We start from the raw sequence: 22,203 nt of genomic DNA on the forward strand, positions 1-22,203 counted from the left end.
GGGGAATATTTGATTTCCCATTGTATTGAGATGTCGAAAACAAATGTGGCAGCAGGTAAAATGTCCTTGCTCTTCAATGTATAAGCATTATAGTGATGCAGAGATTACATATTTTAGGCCGACCTGTAAGTTAGCATTGCAAGTTTTGCACAAAAAGTCAATGGTATCTGTGGCAAACAAACATTTCAAACGCGTACAAGTTTTTTTAGCAGGAAGACTAAATAATCGCCGGAAGTAAAAAGCTAACACCAGGCAATCTTTTAATTATATCACAATCGCATGACTTCTTGTCACCACCACTAAGCTAAAGGCGGCTATAAAACTGTGAAATGTTTAGCTATAAGCCAACATTAGGCTATATCATGGTGGCATATGACTTCAGGTCACCATCGCTATGCTAAAATGCAGCTAATGTTCTGCAGTCTAATTTAGTCACTTGTTAACAGACAACGTTTTAATGACAAAAAGAAGTTTAAGATATTCACCATTGGGGTATTTACTCATACATTTTTATGACAAAACAAAATGTGAAAATATATGTTCAGCTTGTGTTTACTACATATCTTATTTCAGGCCAAAGGGTCATTCAAAAAGTGACTTTGAGAAGAACAAACCGGAAGTGATACAATGCTTACTAATTTCCTGCTTTAGGACACATTCCCAATAAATTAACTCGAGCAGGGCAGGGCCGTGGCCACTGTAATGCATACCATTGCAGCGGGCTGACTTCAGTATTAACTAAAGCGACCAACAGACTTACTTGGGTAACCTTTTGCACGTATGATTTGGAGAATCAGAGGAGTAGTAACAACACAAAGCATTAAGAGCGAGAATAAATGACTAAAACTGAACACTTGTCACAGTGTAGGAAGGCATATTGGTATCTCCCCTGGGTCAAGCCGACTAGCAGCTTTCCTTGTCCAGAGCAAGGTGCGTCTTCTTTGTGGTGAGCTGCGACCACATTACAGCCCCACTGATGTGTGTGTGAGAGAGCCTTTGGCCAACAGGGAAGGTTAAAAGCACTTGAGCTGTCTCGAAACATTTTGGTTTGAAAGTGTCTGATGAGTTCAGTGTGAGAAAAAGTTTTTAGAGAGTAAAAATTGGGGCCACTAGAATCTTCTTCTTCACCATCGTATTTTACATTTTCCCACGGTTTTTACGACACCGCTAACGTAAGTGAGCGGTAAGATTTTACTGCATCACACATAGGGTTGGGTACCGAGAACCGGTTCCGGGTACCGAGAACCGGTTCCGGTTCGGAACCGGTTCCAACATTTCGATTCCAACGGCATCATTTAGAAATGTGAATTTCGGTTCCACTTTTCGATGCATGAGGAAATGTTTCTCGCCGCTCTCCATAGCCTACTGTATGACTGTGGCGAGGCGGGAAATGTAGCGTTGTACCCAGTGTTGCCAACTCCATAGTAAGGAAAGTAGCTATTAGCTGTCCGGAAAGTCGCCAGAAGTCGCTAAATGACGTCATCGCCTATTTTGCATATCATGTCATGGCGGCTGTAGGAGAGTGCATGGTTGAGGGGAGTACAAATAACGTTCCCAACCCTTCAAGGATCAAAACTTGAAACCACCGGAGTTAAATCCAGACGACAGTAGATCAGAAATGTCTTTGCCTTTTGAGTATGTTTTTGGGTTTTAGCATGCTTCTTGATGTCAGACAGTTTGGCATAGAAATCCCCCTTACAATAAAGGCAGTATGTCATGTGTGTCATCTCCAATAAATGGCTTCAACCATCCTTTATACTCAGGGTTTGATTCCCACTCATTTCTGTATTTTTGAGAATATAATTTAGACTGTGCCATGATGTTTAGCTTGTCACAGAGAGGCACACACAGTGGACGAGGTGATTGAGTGACTGAGGCTGTGTGAGTTGACGGCAGTTTTTATTATAGTGTGAAAGTGAGTGAAGAAACATTTACATGTTACATTTAAATCCCGCTCAAAACCAGGACGGCTTGGCAGTTGGCGCATGCGCAATTCATTTGCAGTCTCGACGCGGGGGAGTGTGGTTGTCTCCTCTCTGCTCTGACTGCAGCAGCAGCTCTGCTGCGGCCAGGCAACTGTCAGTCTGAGCGCCTGTGAGTACTATGGGAGGGGCTCACGGCAGCACCCGCGGCTCGTTAACTGCAGAACAATACGTGAGTCTCCAAACACCAGAAAAGTCCCTAATAAGTCATAACACCATTATAAATCGTTAGATTAGTCGTTAGTCGCTTTTGACACAAATAAGTAGCCGGAGGGTTTGGAAAGCCGCCAAATTTAACGAGAAAATCGCCAAGTTGGCAACACTGGTTGTACCTACACTTCCTACAGCGTAACCTGGGACCAGGCCCGGCCCGTTGCACTGGCATTATAGATGTTCGCCTAGGGCGCCAGATCTGTGGAGGCGCTGCGCTGACAGCTCTGGGAGGGAAAACGTGTTGTCAAAAAATGTTTTGACCGTTGGTGCTCATCCTCATTTTCGGCCTTGATGTAACAACATTCATAATTAAGTAAATGTAACACCCTTTTTCACCTCGGTTACACGTTTCATTCGCCCTGTACGATGGGCGCTGCAAGTGATGAAAATGGGGGATGTTGGCTTATCTGGCACCCGCAGCTCACAGCCAAAGTGCGAGGGAGCGAGGGAGAAAGGGAGGGTGCACTGGAACCGGCGCTGTTGTTATTAGCATCTGGTGCTAGCTGCTCTAATGGAAGAAGAAGATGTTTCTACAATGATGTGGAGGGAGAGTCCTCTCCAGTCATACTGAGGCTGATAACTACAGCTCAGTGAGGTAAAGGACTCTTGAGTGTTTAGATAGTTCACTTTAGTCTAAGTTATCTCAGTGGGTCTCAAACGTTTTGATCACAATTTATGTAAACTGTGGTGACCACCTATTTAACCACTGGTACATAATTCAATCATGGAACTACAGGTTGGGGGTATTGTTCCGCACGGACACTAATGCCTACTGTACCTCCGGGGCATATACTGTGTCCTCCTTCCTTTATCTCTCTCTTGTCTATTCGGACTGCAAGCCAGCAACATGTCCTTTTCTGCTCCTCATTAAAGTTCCCTTTTGCACCTTCGATGCACCGCCTCTGACTCCATATCTCTCGGCACTACACTGGTGACCCTGACAAGTCTCGAGAAGTTTCCGAGATTGGACCGAACATGGCTAGAGAGGCCGTTTTTCGCAAACTGCCGGAGAATTTTGGAGACGTCCGTGGCTGCCACGTGCACACGGACTGAGGCTCGGTGCGCCCCTTACGGAATGGCTGAGGACGTTGCTCGCCATTCCCCCATCGTCTCGGCACTGGAAGACAGCAAGACTTCCGACTACAAGGAGACGATGCACGACCTACTAGGTACGGAAGACCCCGACTTCTACTTCATGGAACTGTTTCTTCGGGACATGCGGCTGCGTGTCCAGGCTGCGCTAGCTAACACGGCTCGTGTTGAGCCCTGTGCTTTAGCCGAAGAAGCTGACCGGTTCTTCCTGGCCGCCCGGCAATTTACCCCTGAGGTGCTGGCCACCTTCCCTGGTGGGGGCACGCCGCCTAGCAGAGGCTCTGGGGCTGACGACATCGACTAACGGCTTCCGGCTAGCGGCCGTCGACACCAGCTAACAGCTAACCACTACAGCTAACGGCTAGCAGCTACCGACGGCTAACAACGACAGCTAACAGCTAACAACGGCTAACAGCTAACGACAACTAGCAGCTAGACGGCTAACAACGACAGCTAACAGCTAACAACGGCTAACAGCTAACGACAACTAGCAGCGGCAGCTAACGGCTAGCAACGACAGCTAACGGCTAACGACGGCTAGCAGCTAACGGATAACAACGATGACTGACGGCTAACAGCGGCAGCTAACGGCTAGCAACTAACGACGTGTTGACATCTGACTGTTAACAATTTTTTTTCCGGTGCCGGAGAGGAGGTTCGACCAGCCGGTTGATCTCATGTGGACACTCATCTTTTTCACCACCTCGACGGCGGTTCCAGACGCCACTCACGTTGTCATCGACGCCTGGGTGGTGCACTCCTGGACCCCCTCTCGCCTCGACAGTTCCGGACGTCGCCCATGCTCCATCGGCCCATGGGTGGCGCGCTCCGGGACCCTGTCTGGCCTCTCCTGCCTTCCGGGGATATCCAGACACCACTCACGTTCATCGACGCCTGGGTGGCGCACTCCTGGACCCCCTCTCGCCTCGACAGTTCCGGACGTCGCCCATGCTCCATCGGCCCATGGGTGGCGCGCTCCGAAACCCTGTCTGGCCTCTCCTGCTTCCCGGTGATGCCTCAGCACCTGCTGAGGACTTCATGCCCGCCGCCGCGGCACGTCTGCCTGCGGCCGGGTTGCTCTCCTGCTTCCCGGAGATACCTCGACACCTGCCGAGGACTTCGTGCCCGCCGCCGTTGCACGCCTGCCTGCGGCCGGGTTGCGCTCCTTCCTCCCAGGGGGACTGCCCTCTCTTCCGGGGATACCTCGACGCCTGCCGAGGACTTCATGCCCGCCGCCGTTGTGCGTCTGCCTGCGGCCGGGTTGCCCTCTTTCCTGCTGGGTTCTCCGCAACACCTAGTGCGGCCCCCTTACGACGGCCCGCCCCCGGTGTGGGTGCCCTCGCCCTCGTTAGGGCCCCTGCCCTCTCCTGCGGCCCCCTTTCGTGGCCCGTTCCATGGCCCGGTCCTCACCTGCGGCCCCACCCTCCTCGGCCCTTGTGGTGCTTCCTCCACGGACGTGGGGATATATTTCTTTGCCATGTTTGAATTCTGGGGGGGCTTGTGTGGTGACCACCTATTTAACCACTGGTACATCATTCAATCATGGAACTACAGGTTGGGGGTATTGTTCCGCACGGACACTAATGCCTACTGTACCTCCGGGGCATATACTGTGTCCTCCTTCCTTTATCTCTCTCTTGTCTATTCGGACTGCAAGCCAGCAACATGTCCTTTTCTGCTCCTCATTAAAGTTCCCTTTTGCACCTTCGATGCACCGCCTCTGACTCCATATCTCTCGGCACTACAAAACACAGATTTCCAAGGCACTCCTTTATAATTATTGGGATAAAACAGGTTTCAAATCATTCCAATGTATACTATAGGACAGTAAACCAGACATATTGTTTTAAACTGGAGAGATAAAAAAATATGCATAAATAAAAGAGTAAAATAAGATATGAATGAACAACAAACATAAAATACGTTACATGTATTTGTTATTGGCTATGGTAGGTTATTGGTTATGCTCACATACTTATTTAATTATTCAAATGTAAACTGATCTTTTTCAAATGGGTGTTTATGTACCCCCTAGATCTAGTCTCTAGTCATTCTGCTTAAAGTACACCAGATTGAAGCATTTTGCTTTAAAATGTTCAAACATTTCTTCCTGGTATGCCTGAGAAGGCAGATATGCTTGTTTTTCTCAACAAGAACTTAATTTTTTTTTTTACCCTGCCCCTCAAAGAATCGGAATTGAGAACCGGAATCGAAAAGTAGAATCGGAATCGTGGAAATTCAAACGATACCCAACCCTAATCACACATAGGGTTGGGTATCATTTGGATTTTAACGATTCCGGTTCTGCTTTTCGATTCCGGTTATTTTCGGTTCTCGATTCCGGTTCTTTGAGAGGGTAAAAATAAGTCCCATGACAAACTGGGAGAAAAATATATTTATGAAAACATTAAGTCAAATCTGTATTCCTATTTACAAATCACTTCATACTGTTTAATTTCTCACGATTATTGAATAAAATTATATAAAAATAATCTCTGCATTGTTTAGTTAGTTCTAAGTGGTGCAGTTTGAGAATGTACAATTGGCCCAGTGTCCTCTGATGTTACACTGCAACCTGCCTGTGAGACAGAGTCCAACCACACATGTCCAACACATAGGCCTAATAATAATAATACATTATATTTATAGCCTAAGGCCTAGCGCTTTTCTACAACTCAAAGACGCTTGCACGCTTACACATGTCCTGCAATACACATGCTGCAGCTGCCCAGCTGCTCACTGTTTGTAAAAGTAAATAAATAGTATTTTCATTTCAATAATGTAGCTACTTTCTATACCCTGCTTCATAAACAATACTGACATCCCTGTGCTCCTCCGAGTCTGGGGGTCCGGGGATGTGAGGACAACGCGAGGACAGACAGACAGGCTGCTTCACTTCATAAAGGAAATGATGGTCAGTATTAACAACACAGGAGCTAAAGCACTTAATAACCTTCATTATGTGTTAGAGAAAGAACATAAGAAAGTTTGACAAAGATGAGGCTGTTAAACGGGCAGCGGATCCGCTGTGCGGTCCGCGGGGCTCGGCCTCGCCTCCTGTCCTCACAACTCTTATTAATCCCGGTACCGGACAATTGTTATTTGTTCCTACTCGGAACCGAGTTTGAACCCTGACACGGACACGGACAATTTGCGAACGAGTTCTGCCTTTTGTAAACTGAATATATCTATAATTTGTCAATAAATGTGGGTGAAAAACGTCACTTGTCCACCGGACAAGTCAATTGAAAGATCTACTTGTCCGATATTGTAAATAACACGTCCCGGACGGTGGGACGTGTGCTTTTTCGCACACTGAAGTTACAATAACAAAAACTGAATATAATGTTTAGAACATTCAAAAAGTTAAAATGACACTTTTTTTTATCAATAAATGCTTAAGGGTTCCAAAGTCAATGAGTATGGAATAATCATGATCTCAATATTGACCAAAATATCACGATTAGGATTTTTGGCATAATCAAGTAGCCATAGTGCCTTTATACTTTTCTCTTTAGGGTCATTTGTATTTGATTAATTTGTGATTTATTTATGATGTTAATTGTTTCAAGCAACTCCAATTTAAAACAGCTGCACCTGCCAGAGTTTACAAGAATGTCCTGACTCCAAATGTTTTAAATCTATTGATCACATCTAAAAAGGGGAATGGATTAAAAACATTATTATTATATCCGGTTTATTAGTTGACAATTTCGTTTTCATAAAAAATAATGCTTAGCTCTCAATGTAATGATCTAAAAATATAATTATATAAATATTCACGAACTGCAGATTTTAAAGGAGGACAACCCCACCCAAAAATCTTCCACCCAAAAAAAGAAGAATATTTGAGTTCCATGTTTCCGATGCAAATTAGTTTTTGATGTTGCAGCTGTCTTTATCAGTGCTTCTATATTTCAAACTGCTGCAGCATCCAGTGAACAGGCTATAAACTGGCCTCATTGTCTGCCTCACTCTTTCCATCTCTCTGACCAACAGCACTTCTGGAAATCCTTCAATAGCTCCCTTTCATGCTGCCCCAGATGCCAACTGCAGAGAACCAGAACATCAACCGTCTCCCATCTGCACAGGCAGTAAACAAGCGCGGCTGCCAGACACAACTGACACCATAACACACTCACACCCCCCAGTCCCATCACACACTCAGTCTGGTCAATATCTGCACTCAAATGCAAAACACACTTCTAATGCATTTCAAATGTGCTGTAGCATTTAAAACTGAGCATTACAACAGGATAACCTAGAGGCTATATCTCAAATAAAAAAATGTAACTTCCACATGTTATATATTCATACAGTGCAATACAGCTTTGGGGGGGTGGGGGAAGTTCCACGGATGTACTTTAACTCTGTAAAGTGATGTTTGAGAATCATGCAGGAAAAGACAGATGTGCAGCAAACACACACAGCATCACACTGAAGAAGAAAGCGGAGGCACCCAGCAGTAGTTTCCCAGCACCCCCAGCGCGTCAGAGAAGGGCACTCAAGTTAGAAATACCTGCAACTACAGAATGGACGGAGAGAGAGGGGACATGCCTGGGAAGGAGGAATTGCCCATTCTCCGCCTGGATACTGTCCTCTACCGCGCCGTCACTTTCTCTCTGATCTTGTTCAGAAGCTCTTCTTTCTTCCGTATTCACTCTTCTGCTGTTGCTTCTTCTTCTGCCTTTCCCCACGCTCCAGTGTTATCCTTTTCTTCTCTGCGCGTCCATGCCTCAGCGTCTGTGTGAAGCGCTTGTTTTCGGACGGGGATGCTCTGCCTGTAGTGAGAGCACGCTGGAGTGCAGAGGCGCTCCTAACCATGTCTCAGCGCGGCCTCTGAATACACTCATGTTTTATGGATGAAGAGCCCTCCCCACTCTGCCGCTCTTAAAGGGCCTACATCCCCAATCCTGCTGCCTTTGATCTCGCCGCCGATGCCATGCGCATTGGATTTTAATGACGCGTCTGTGGGAATTTACCGGAGAGGACATCAGCAATTCAATATCACTATTTACACTTGACACTTGTCCCCATGCAACTGAGGAAAGAAAGCAAGTGATGGAGGGATGAAAAGGAATCCAGAAAAAAAGTATATACAGATAGATCTGACACTTTTCAGCGGTCGCAATGAATTATGAATACCAGAAAGCAAAGTGTGGAATAGCAAACACTGAGAGGATATCACGAATTCTATGTTATATGCCTGTGAAATTAAGCTGATCTTAGAGTGTGTGTCAACAGCAAAGGATATTGTCAAAGTGAATCCGGCACTAACAGCAGCTGTAATTCAATCCTGAGTTGAAGGCCATGAATTAATGAGACAGAGACTATGTTCAGGGTCAGAGGGGCAGTATGTCATACACACTATGACATCTGATAATAGGATGCCCTGAGAGAGGACTTACGGTATATTTGCTCACCACAACACATGGTGACGCCCTGACCTCAACTCTATCCTGGTACCAAATAAATAAAACAATGAATCAGCAGGACCGCCACTCTGCATACTGATAGAGCTTGACTAAGATAATAACTTGACTAATTGATTAGTTGCTTTACAAAAAATATCTCTTACTGTTCTAATAATCAATAAGGGATTTTTTAAATGTATGAGAGACCTTTTTTAAAAGTATGAGAAAATGCTGTTTTTAGCCTTTCAAATATGCTTTCATTTTGTTTAATATCACATTAAAGCCTTATCTTTGGATATTGTAATGACAAAATAAGACACTTAAAAAGACATCACCTTTAAGAAACAGGGATGACCATTTTTATGACACTCAAATGTGATTAAATGTGTTCTACGTAAGATACATGAAATGACTATATTCCAAATACAGTACAAATCGTCTCGTCATTTATTTTCAAGCTGCCGGCTTTAGACTTGGCGTTTTGCTCCTCACACGTATATGTCACAAACAATTGCCCGCCTATTAACAGCAGGAGTTGAATTGGGCAAATATGCGTACAAAGATAACACTGCTGCGTATTAAATCAAGCGCTCACTAAACTGAGAGCAAGACACCAGCCAGCAGTCGAGAGGCATTTACTTCACTTTGTTGAGTCATCTTCCCGATCATGCGACCTGCTTTAGTTCAGCTCTCTGACAGCACCTTGATGTCTTAAAGGTCCCATGTCATGCTTTTCCGGTTATTACCCGTCCCCTTGTTGTTCTGTAGGTTGTTCTGCATGTAAACGGTCTGCAGAGTCACAAACCCTCAAAGTACACCCTGTAGCGAGTACTGGACCGTGGACCAATCCACGGAGCTCCTCACACACACACACACACACTCAGACAGCCTTATTTTTCTCAGCTGCAGCTCCGCAGATTTCTCAGCCTAGACTCAGCCTGAGACAGCGGGACACGGCGAGGCCCGGTCCGGGCCTGGTCCGAGTTCGGGCCAGGCCTCGCCCCGCAGACCCCACGCAGCAACCAGGAAACAACACCAGCAAGCCAGCTCACACTCTCCGCTCCTCACAGCAGCGAGCCGCGCAACGTCCCGCCCACACGGCACCCAGACCCCACGCAGCATTCTCACCTGTTTGTCATTACTGGTGTCGTTTTCTGGTTGCTAACAAACGCCATTGTAACACATAATCACTGATGTTCCGCTGTAACGTGGTGGACTCATCAGAACAGAGTGGGCGAGCTGACCAATCAGAGCACAGTGGGCTCACAGGGAGGGGGGGGGGGGCAGGAGCTCCAACAAGCCGTTTAGGACATGAGAGTGAATACACATGCTATACAGAGATGCTGTGAGAAACCAATGTGAGTTTGGAACATTGAACAGTATAAATCTATTCTAGTAGACCTCAACAATGGAATTATGATCAGTAGAAATGGCCATGACATGGGACCTTTAATATAAAAACTATTTGCACGCAAGTTAAAAACTGTTCCAATAGAAGCCATTAATCAATATACAAAATAATATTAATATTATTAGTTACTAATAGGATGACAATATTGATGTGATGGTTATGGAAAGGGATTTCAAAATATCGTGATGAACAATATTGTATACACCGTGAAAACATTTTGAGATATTATTTACAGGCCTTAAAGCCCAGCCCTAGTGGCAGCCCTACAAAGTGACCTACAAAGTAGACCGGACGCGGTGGCCTGAATTGAGTTGCTGGTTAATAAAACATAGCGATAAATTAAAGATAGCGCTTGCTGGGCCTTGAGAGTGTGGATGCTCCCGTGTTCATAATGCTCGAGAGTCTTCTCTTTGCCCTTGAGGGATTCGCCCCCACTTTGCTGCACACACTCACACATACACACAGACCCTGCCACAGGTGGGTAATAGGAAAATATATCAGTATGATATATGCTCAGCCTTGGTTTGTTTCTCTCTTCGGGAATCGTATTGAGAATCGTTTGCGTGCCTCGGCACCTTTCCATGTAGGTTGTGAAGTAATTAACACACTAAGTCACAGCTCAGCGAGAGACAAAATGCACCCTGAGGAGAAAGACGAGAAGGGATATAATTAGGAAGAGAAGTGGGACAGGTGGGAAGGATAGGGAGTGAGAGGAGGGGAAAAGAAAGTATGGGTGGGAAGTTTACTCCAAATTCACCTGAGTTAGCATCAGTTATCTGTTGTGCAATGATTTTAAATATGCGTGTTCTTTTCAGATGTGGAGAACAGGAACAGCAGCGAAGGAAGGAAGAGGATGGTAGTTAAAAAAAGCCTTTCCAAATAAAGAGTAGGAGGATAGAAGGCTGACAGGCTGAGTGAATGACAGACTAAACTGAGACACAGACAGGTGAAGACAGAAATAAATACAGACCAAGGACAGAAATGGCAGCGAGACAGACAGATGACAGGATAATTACAGATTCATGGAGTTTCCTGGTTGACCAGTGACAGCGAGAGCAGTTTCTCTCTCACTGCGTATGACCAGGGGAGCCGAGTAATGAATTATGCATGCAGCCGCGCTGCAGACACGTACAGTAACACGACATACATCACACAGAGGAGCAGCAATTACCCACAGACAGAGAGGAGAGGGCAGGTGTAGAGGACTTCCAAGAGACCCATGTGGTGTTCCTGGAAATGTCCAGATGTCAAAAAGAGGAACAAAGCACCAGTTAGGCAACAGCAGAGACATGCACAGGCTCTCTGAGTGAGGGTAAATACAATACGGGGGCACCAGATAACTTTCCAACATAAAAAGGTGCCACCAGGATAACAGCATTGAATGTAACGATGCAAGGTATCTAGATTTCCTAAAGTTTACGCGAGTCAATACTCTAATTCGCCTCGTACGCTAAGTGGCCTTTGAACATTCTATTATGCATAATCCGCCACTACTCACCTTTCTCTTTGGTGTCAAATTAGGAATTCCCCTACAAACATAATAATTAAAAAAGGGGCCCTTCTGCAGTAAGTCCCTCAACTATGGCAAAAAAGCTTTGGATTCTAAAAAAGGACAAAAATATCTACCACAATAAAAACAATAGTGAGAGCAGTGTTTAACACCATTGTCTTAACATGGAGGGGGGGGGGGGAGGCAAACCATTTGAGCATTTGCCTTTTTCAGCATCTGTCAAGACTAGGGTTCCAATATTTCGATTCCAACATTTAGACATGTGAATTTCGGATCCGCTTTTCGATGCCTGAGGAAATGTTTCTCGCTGCTCTCCGTAGCCTAGTGTATGACTGCGGCGGGGCGGGAAATGTAGCGTTGTACCTACACTACCTTCAGCGTAACCTGGGACCAGGGCCAGCCAAGCCCCCAAGAAGTGCGCCGGAGTCTGATGAGAATATTCGTGCTGGTCAAACGGCGGTACTACACTTCCTTTAGGTTGCTGGGCCCGGAAACACTTTTTCCCATTGACTTACATTGGGAAAGAGTGGTCTGTAACTCGTTGGATAAGAAGACAGAAGAGACTAAAAGCATTCGTCCTTCCCGCTTTGGCTGTTCGCTCCTCCTCTGGGAGCTGTAGTGACGTAGGGGACTTCCCCCTTCGTTCACCTGTGTCCGATATCGCGTTAAACCGAGGATTTCAACATTTTACATTCATTGTTTACTTCCACATGCCTTTTCTCCTCCTTATCTCTTTCATAACTTTATATGTAATACATGTTAACGGCGTCAATAGCCACTTTAATGATACTAATGGGCGGTAGTCCCGGATGTCGTCATGAAGGATTTTCAGAATAAAAGCTTGGTATTGAGAACTTCCGGGTTTTTCCAGAATAAAATAGCATTTAAACTGACGGTATGTTTAAGGTACATTATGCCATAAAACATTGATTTTAATTTCTAACAGAAGTTACACATTTTTGTGTGTGAAACCGCTCAGTGAACTCTGGTCTCGCACAATACGCGTCACCATCACAAAGATGGCCGTCACGTTAGCAAATTTCACCTGTTTCTTTCAGAATGAGGCGAAAAGTATAAAACGAGGTGAAAATCACTACAAGTCTGGGCATGTTGAGAGCTGTACATACACGAAAGGGGAGTTAGTCGGTTCTGTAAGAGCAGCGGGACCGGCTTTACAAGATGTCGGCGAGTAATATGAGTGCAATGTGTAACGTTAATGTCAGCTAGCTAACATTAGCTAACAAGGTACACTAACCTGTTTTGTTTTAGCAACTAGTGTTCTCCTTAAGAACTTTGTGGTCTCTGTGTATGCTGTGGATAACATTAGTGTTCATAAGAACAAGATACACTCCCGTGTTTTGGTTTAGTTGCTCTTCAGATTGAAGCGGCCAGTTTTATATCGACTATAGTGTATGTGTGATCTCCTTTTACATCTCGTTGTGTCATTTGAGTTTATTTGCTGTGTGTAGATTCAAGGATTTTGGTTATCTTGTCAATTTGTTTGGTTATCCAGGCACAGCTGTGTGTGACTCCCTCTGGTACACTGGTATGTGTGTTCCTAATGTAGAGAGCATTGCTTAATTAATAAACTACACACTGAGTCTAGATCCTGACCAAATCCTTTTTTTTTGTTGATCAAATGTTTTTTAAAAATGTATTCATACACATTTAGAAAAATACAATGTACAATCACAACCAATACAACACAAATTACAAAAAATACAGAAAAAACAAACAATAACAACAATCAGACAAGAGGACAAAACTATGGAAAAATAAACCCTCCCACCCCCAGATCCGGACCATCCTTGTATTATTGCTCATTCAATCTATTATAGCATGCTAACAAATGGTACTTACTTTATTTTTACAGATCTGCATGGGAGACGATGGCGCGATGCAGAGCGCTGTCTGTGATTGCGCACGGGGGATGTACAAATGCAGCCACGCTGCAGCATTGGCAATATGTGCCATGTGGCAGATCAGCTCCACAGATGTTGAGTGCCAGTGGAGGAAGCCTGGCACTTCAAAAGTAGTCCAGCCGGTGTCTCAACTTTACCAACAGCGAGAGGAGACATACAACCCACTGGCCAGAGACATCGCCACTGAGGATGTAGACTGGTTCAGGTCTGCACTGAGGGGCGCACAGTGTGGCATGGCTTCACCTGAGCCAGAGCCGCGGCCTCAACATCAGGCCATTGTCACCGTGCCGGAGCTGGTGAAGGGGCATGGGGGTCGGGGGCTTGAGGCAATTCTTGCCTCAATTCGACTGAGCAGAGACCAGCAAGCTGCCATCCAGACAGCCACCGTAGGACAGCGGACAAATCCTCAGTGGCAGTTACACAGGCAGGGCAGGTTGACAGCCAGCAATTTTGGTGCTGTGCTGCGGTCGGGACTTTCATCCACTCCATGCGTGTCCCTCATGAAGAGGGTGCTTGGGGAGTACAACTTGGACAGAGTCATGGCTGTCAACTGGGGGGTTGTAAACGAGGCCGAAGGGGTGAAGGCTTTTGTGCAGGCCTATCGGGTGACAGTTTTTCGAGTCTGGTCTCTTTGTGAGTGAGTCGGGTGTTTTGGGAGCATCACCCGATGGACTTGTGCAGCCATCTGCCCTGCTGGAGGTGAAGTGTCCACACAGCCAGAGGAACATGACCATCGCGGAGGCAGTCCAGTTACCATCCTTCTGTCTCCGTGAGGAGGGTGGGTCATATATTCTCAAGGAGAATCACCCATACTGGCACCAGGTCCAAGGGCAGCTGCACATCACAGACCGGAGTCTCTGCTACTTTGTTGTGTGGACCACGAAGGAGGCGATCATCATCCCCATCCCCAAAGACTCTGCATGGCATGGAAATCTCCTCCTCCTGGAGAACTTCTACACCCAGCATATGCTCCCTGTGTTGGCCAGTAGAGGAGGACATTTAAATAAACATAGTCTTAACACCCTGGGACTCTGCGTTGTGTTTCGTATGTGTGATGGGGTGTTATGCAGAGGGGAGGAAAACAAGACACAGCAGATTGGGATTGTGGTGGAGATGCTGAGCAGTTATTTAATTGTTGCATGTAATTATTATTATACTGTGTGCTTCTTAGTTATTCCATCTTTTGCTGTAACATGGATCTGTATGTAACTCTATATTTACTTGTTATCTACCACACTTCCTTCTACATCATACACCATCATTATACATGATGGTGTATATAGGATATATATATATTTGTATACATATCTGTAAATTGTATAATTTAATTTTTCGTATTTGGGATTGTTGGAAACGTCTTTTTGATCTCTGTCTATAAACACAAACTGAGTAAGATTGACAATAAAGTTGACTTTGAAAAATATATATATTCTTTATGAAAATAGTTGACTGTTGTCAAATGAATCCAAATGAAACGTTGGACTGAACTACAACTACGCCTTTAAATCTCTACGGACTGATTTTCAGTGGGATGGCAAGTTCCTATCTTTAAACATTTATTAGTTTTTTCTCAGAACAGATTTGATTTTCTGAAGTTAATTTAACTTTAACTCATGTAAGGTCATTATTAAAAGGTACAATCAATTTGTTTAGGGTTGACTAAAATAATGAAAAACATTTCATTTGGATAATTTACTGACAGAATAAGAAACTCACCTGTTCCTTTTTTATAAAGTGAAACAGTTGAAACGATAGATTTTAGTAAACTTAAAAACAACCTTCTCCAAAAGCTATCAAGGAATATACCGAATACTTGTTTTAGAACTTTATTACATATTTGTATATAGTTTGAATGATCCATAATTGACAGAAGCTTGTGTTTACACTGACCTGTTACTCATATATTAATGTCTTTGTAACTTCAGTAAACCACTACCTCACTAATTTCTTTCATTCATCACGGTTCAGTAAACTAAGTGATACATGAACCAGTTTGAAAACAGCTAAGCTCTCTTTCTCTTTTGTCCATACACTTGGCCCTTTCTCTTTTCCATGTGGAAAATGGCAGCTGCATATTCTGCTTTTCTCATCTGGCTCCCTGTCTGCTCGTCTACAATGAGAAAATGATATGATTAATTACTAATAATCATTTAAACCTATTATTACCAATATTTCACAAATTCTTCATGTAAACTTAAGAGCACAGCTGTATGTTGAGTATGTCAACTTTGCTTGGTTCATCTTACTGGGGGGCAGCTATGCAGTTGAAGGCAGAATGAATGTATTATTGACTCAGAATGAAGCACAACTTCATGTCATACAATACATTGGCTTTATTTGTAATTGTGTAAAAAAATAAAGCATTGATTAGAAAGCAGGACCTGCAGGAACAGAGAACGGTGATGGATGGAGCTGGGAAGAGAGAAGAATAAAGGAAACAGATCAACTTTATTATCGGATATTAAAAATTCAATTTCAAAACAAGTTGCCGCTCCTACAGTTTTCTAGTATGTAACGATGATTTCACTTGACCTATGCAAAATATCACACTCAATACATGTGTGTCTCTGGGGGGTGCATTGTGCTTTTGATGTATATAAATAATATACCATAACCAAATACTATTACGTACAGTGGAAATCAGGTTGCCAGAGCAGGTCAGTCCAGTGTGCATGTTCCTCAGGGTCTCAGCAGTTACAGGTGAGGTAAAGGAAATAAAAGAGAAAAAGGTCAGTAACAACACTTTAAAGTAACAACACTTTGAATAATTATCTCTTTTAATAATTTTCTCTCAGTAATCACTCAACTTCTGTCTTTCCAACAAACAGATTGACTCACCCTCACTGTCATCACAATGAAACACGTCCAGAAGAATGTCATGCAAAGCTGCCTGCCTGCCTTCCTTCGACTCTCCCTGAACTGCCTGATCTTTTAATGTTCAATGTTAACCATTTGAGCAGATAGCATTAAGTAGAAAAGATCGCCGATGCTAATGTGGCGTTAGCCTACCTCCCGCCCCCTTAGCACCTGGTGGAGGGGGCGATAGGCTCCTCTTCAAATGTTTCACAAAATACTTACCATCATGACTACTCTTACTGTTTAACACAACCTGATCTCACCAGAATGCGTGACTCCACCACGACTCCTTAACACCGCATTGCGTGGTGGACTCACAAACTTTGTTACATGTACGTGTCTGCACCACGCAAACAACCCCAATGTAAAGTGAATGAGTCTCTTTTGTCGTGGTGCACACACACGCATTTCTACAACGTCCTGCAGTGAGCTTTTATTCTATAAAACGTTTTTAAAATCTACTTTATAGCTTGTAGTAACTCACGGGAGGCTTCTTTTATTTTATTTGTATTCATAATCATTTTTATTTTTCGTCAGAATGTATTATGGTGGTGCATTAGTTATGAATTTTTGTTCTAAAAAAACAGTGCATTGTGTGTAATACAACTGTGATTTTTATTACATTAGTTTGTTTTTAAGGAAGGCCAGAGCTTCAGCTGTGTCAAATAGATTGTTCCCTTTAGTTAACGTTTTTTAAAAGAACATTATATTCCGATTTGATCATGTCCCCTTTATTGTATTACGGAGAGCAATGCGAGCATCCATTCCCATTGGATAACGGAGGATTTTACACCCGGAAGTAAGTATTCTCTTGACTGTCGATTGATTTTACAGTGATATCTGCATTACTGATCAACTTAAAAACACCAGATTATCCTTGTTGATTACACAACATTGATTGGTTTAAATTGTGTACAATGCTTTTGTAATTTTCCCCTTCGATTCGGAGAAACAAATATTTGTTCAGTTTAGGATGGCCGAAGACACTACACTACCCAGAATCCTCAGTTATCGTTTGGGACTACACCATGTGCTTTGCTTGACAAACCCTGTGGTTTGTCCTCAAGCTCTGTGATTGGATGTTGGATGTTGAAGTTTACGCTGAGTGACAAACAGCATTTTGAAATGGAATGGAACCCATCAATGGCACACTATTCAAAACAGGAATCGAACGTCTCCTACCCCCCCCCCCCCCCCCCCCCCCCCCTTAGGTCACAGGCTCCTCCAACAGTGCAACACAATAAAACAGATAAACAGTAAAAATAGTGCAAGTCAATACAAAAAGAAAAATAGTAAAATAGTAAAAAGTGAAATAGTGCAATAAGAGTCTATACAAGTGATTGGAATATGATATATTAGACAAATCATTTCTAAGTAGCAGCCAGATGAATGTTATGGATGTTATTTCAAAGTTCAGGTGTTTAATAGTCTTATGGCCTGTGGGATGAAACTGTCCCTGAGTCTGGTGGTTTTAGTCCGGATGTAAGATAAGATAAGATAAGATGGTACTTTATTGATCCCAATTTGAGACATTGTTTTTGTTGCAGTAGCATAAAAGACAAGGCATTTTACAATAAAACAAAACTACAAATAAACAAGAATAGAAAGAAAAGAAAAGAAAATAGAAAATATAGGCTACGTTTAGAAATAGAAAACATACATGTAGATATTATATATGCAAATATACATATTCAAAAATATATGACAATGGAATATGGAATATCAAATATTGAACAGATGATATATGTGTAAAATGTACAGTGAGGTTGTATTAGAGAAACTATGGAGCAGAGAGTTCTCTTCCAGCCAGAGGTGATTTATTGTACAGAGTTATGGCAGTGGGCAGGAATGTGTTCCTGTATCGGTCCTTGTGACAGCGGAGCTGCAGCAGTCTGTTGGAGAAGGAGCTCCGTTGTCTGTCCAGCTGCAGCTGGAGAGGATGGGTGGGGTTATCCATCATGGACAACAGCCTGTTCAGTGTCCTCCTCTCCACCACAGCTTCAAAGGGGTCCAGCTTGATGCCGATGACAGACCCAGCTTTCCTGATCAGTTTATTGATCCTGCTGGTGTCACCGGCTCTGATGCTGCCTCCCCCAGCAGACTGCAGCAAAGAAGAGTGCACTGGCCACAACAGATTAGAAGATCTCCAGCATCTTGCTGCACACATGGAAGGATCTCAGCTTCCTCAGAAAATAGAGTCTGCTCATCCCCTTCTTGTACACAGCGTCAGTGTTGATCCTCCAGTTCAGCCTATAAGTGCACTCCCAGGTACTATAGTCCTCCACAACAGCAACATCCTCTCCTAGAATGCGGCTGTTGTGCCAGACGGCAGCAGACAGAACAGTTTGTGGCTGGGGTGATGGGGGTCTTTTATAATCCTGAGGGCTTTTTTTAAGGTTAACCTGGTATTTTTACTCCACTACATTTATTTTAGTTAATTTACAGATTCTGATTAATGATGTGAAATATAAACAACCCTTAAAGCAGACTTTAGTTACACCTGAGTAAAATTCAGGGAAGGTGATTGTCAAGTGCCAACAATCAGGAGAGATATTTGATTGGAGGACTGGCTTATCTAAAGCCAGTTGAGTAGCACTTGAAATGTTTTGGCTCTATGAAACCTGATGTACTTATATGATTCTGTTTTCTTCAAGGTTGTACACCTCGGTTGGTCGAACGCACTTATTTTAAGTCGCTTTGGATAAAAGCGTCAGCTAAATGCAATGTAATGTAATGTAATGATTGTTGGTGCTTGAGAAGACTAAATATGTATCTGCAGATCCCTATAAAGTATATACATTACTCGTTATTCTCTACAAATAGTTAATTAAAAACTGTATATAATTGCTATTTTGGACATCCCTTTTCAAGATTTCAATATTACTCTAAACGTGTAATAACGTGCTTTAACCAGTAGGTGGTTTGGGTTAAAAAGCCATGGGAGCCTGCCTGCAGACCTCCACTCTCAGGACAGTTCCGGTGCAGACCTCCACTCTCAGGACACCTCCACTGTCAGTACAGGAAGTGACGATTCTGACGCGTTTTTTTCCCGCCCACCGAAGGACTCGTTTGATGGAAGTTTTCAAATCACAATGGAGACTCATCACGGAGGTGATGAGTCCGACCACCGTGCACTTTGGGTCGGCCTTGGTCAAGCCCTTTTGACCCCCCCAGCCTGGTTCTCGTAAAAGTGTAAATATATATATATATCTATATAGATATATATATAGATAATAAGTGTCAGTGCTATTTTATGTTGTATTAGCGTGCATTTCCTGTTCGGAAAGTGGTGCTGTACTGAGAGTAAACAATACAAGGTGTCCCTATTTTTATATATAGTCTATATTACTTTATGTATATAATAGTACGATTTATTTGTATTTGGCGTGCATTTCCCATTCTGAAAGTGGCGCTGCGGCTGTACTGATAGTAACTACAATACAAGATGTCCGTATATATCTACATATATATATAGATATATACCTATATACATATGTATTATATTAAGTGTCACGATCCGTCACGATCCGATTTTATTTTGTATTTGCGTGCATTTCCTGTTTGGAAAGTGGCACTTTACTGATAGTGGTGATTTTATTTTGGAATTCTTAGCGTGCACTTCCTGTACTGACAGTGGAGGTGTCCTGAGAGTGGAGGTCTGCACCAGAACTGTCCTGAGAGTGGAGGTCTGCAGGCAGACCCCTCTCTAAAAAGCTGTCAAGTTTACAGTGTTAACAAAATAAAATATACTGCTGTTTCTGGTTTAGTTTACGACGGATATATTTAGTTATTGTTTTGATATTTGTAACACAAAAGCGATGGAAAAAAACCCACAGCAACACAGAAAAGATGGTCTTAACATGAACCAGCGGTCTAGTAGTTAATAAAAAAACAATAATATCAAAACAAATTATTACTACTAACTTTATTGTGAGATTAAAACAGAACGGTAAAAGAATAGTTTCCAGTCTATTCTGAGCCCGATCTCTGTAGATAAATACAAATAAAGAACTACGACAGATGTGTAATATTTAATGCAGCCAAACCATTTATTACAATGCATTCATGTGATGACTTTCAAAGAGTAAAGCAAGTACTGCTGAATAAAGTATGATTTATCTTTTACGAAACGTTTTTTTTCATATGGAATGCAGTTGGAGGTCAACCAATCACAGAGCTTGAGGCAACGCGGAACAATAGCTGAGGATTCTGGGTAGTGTAGTGTCTTCGGCCATCCTAAACTGAACAAATATTTGTTTCTCCGAATCGAAGGGGAAAATTACAAAAGCATTGTACACAATTTAAACCAACCAATGTTGTGTAATCAACAAGGATAATCTGGTGTTTTTGAGTTGATGAGTAATGCAGATATCACTGTAAAATCAATCGACAGTAAAGAGAATACTTACTTCCGGGTGTAAAATTCTCCGTTATCCAATGGGAATGGACGCTCACATTGCTCTCCATAATACAATAAAGGGGACATGATCAAATCGGAATATAATGTGCTTTTAAAAAACGTTAACTAAAGGGAACAATCTATTGGACACAGCTGAAGCTCTGGCCTTCCTTAAAAACAAACTAATGTAATAAAAATCACAGTTGTATTACACACAATGCACTGTTTTTTGAGAACAAAAATTCGTAACTAATGCACCATAATACATTCTGACGAAAAATCTAAAAATAATTATGAATACAAATAAAATAAAAGAAGCCTCCCGTGAGTTACTACAAGCTATAAAGTAGATTTTAAAAACGTTTTATAGAATAAAAGCTCACTGCAGGATGTGGTAGAAATGCGTGTGTGCACCACAACAAAGGAGCCTCATTCACTTTACATTGGGGTTGTTTGCGTGGTGCAGACACGTAAATGTAACAAAGTTCGTGAGTCCACCACGCAATGCGGTGTTAAGGAGTCGTGGTGGAGTCACGCATTCTGGTGAGATCAGGTTGGTTTAACATGTTGGTTTACATCATGTTAAGGCTAATACAAATGACAAGACTAAGTAATGTAATGCTAACTAACGTGCTCGCTACTAGCTAGGTAGCTAACTTGACTATGTTCCATGCAAAACATATATATTACCTGATATGTTTGGTCCAACGACTCCTGGTCCTTTCATCAGACGGGAAGCGATAGAACGAGCAAGTGATATGATCACTTTTCGTGATTCCAACCTGGTACAAAGCACACAGGCATCTTATAAAAGTGAATTTATTGGAGCAATCTCTGGAGGGAATACATCAGTTATGAGATCTTCTTCTTCTTCTTTGCTTTAATTGCGAGTCGCAACCAGTCTTTATCGCCTATGACTTCACTTACGCGACCCAAAAAATGGGATTTGGGATTTGTAGTCTTTCTAGTTTTTCATCTTCGTCTTATATTTCAACAGTTTTACAACAAACTGTGACTTTTTTTACATGGAAATGATTGTTTAAGATTGACAAACATCATATGTGTAATTCGTGGCACAATTCAAACGGGATCAAAAGATAACTTTTCTCTCTCCATTGACTTCAATGTATAATGTTCCGCTTCCGGGGTCCCATGGACCGGAAGTAGATGGGCGTGACTTCGCCTCTCTATAACAACGGACCATATCGCCTTACTGCCAGCCCACGGAGCTGTAATAATGGATATATTGCACATGTTTGCTGTAATTCATCATTTGTAAAATATTATACTACATGGCTTTATGATGTAAATCTTGTACCGTAAATGTTGTATTAAATAAAGTTAATATTACCGACGTAGATTAACGTTCTTCTTATTGCACTTGCAATTGTTTTAGTTACTTGT

This window comes from Pseudochaenichthys georgianus, chromosome 19, assembly GCF_902827115.2.
Source record: "Pseudochaenichthys georgianus chromosome 19, fPseGeo1.2, whole genome shotgun sequence".
NCBI classification, from domain to species: domain Eukaryota; kingdom Metazoa; phylum Chordata; class Actinopteri; order Perciformes; family Channichthyidae; genus Pseudochaenichthys; species Pseudochaenichthys georgianus.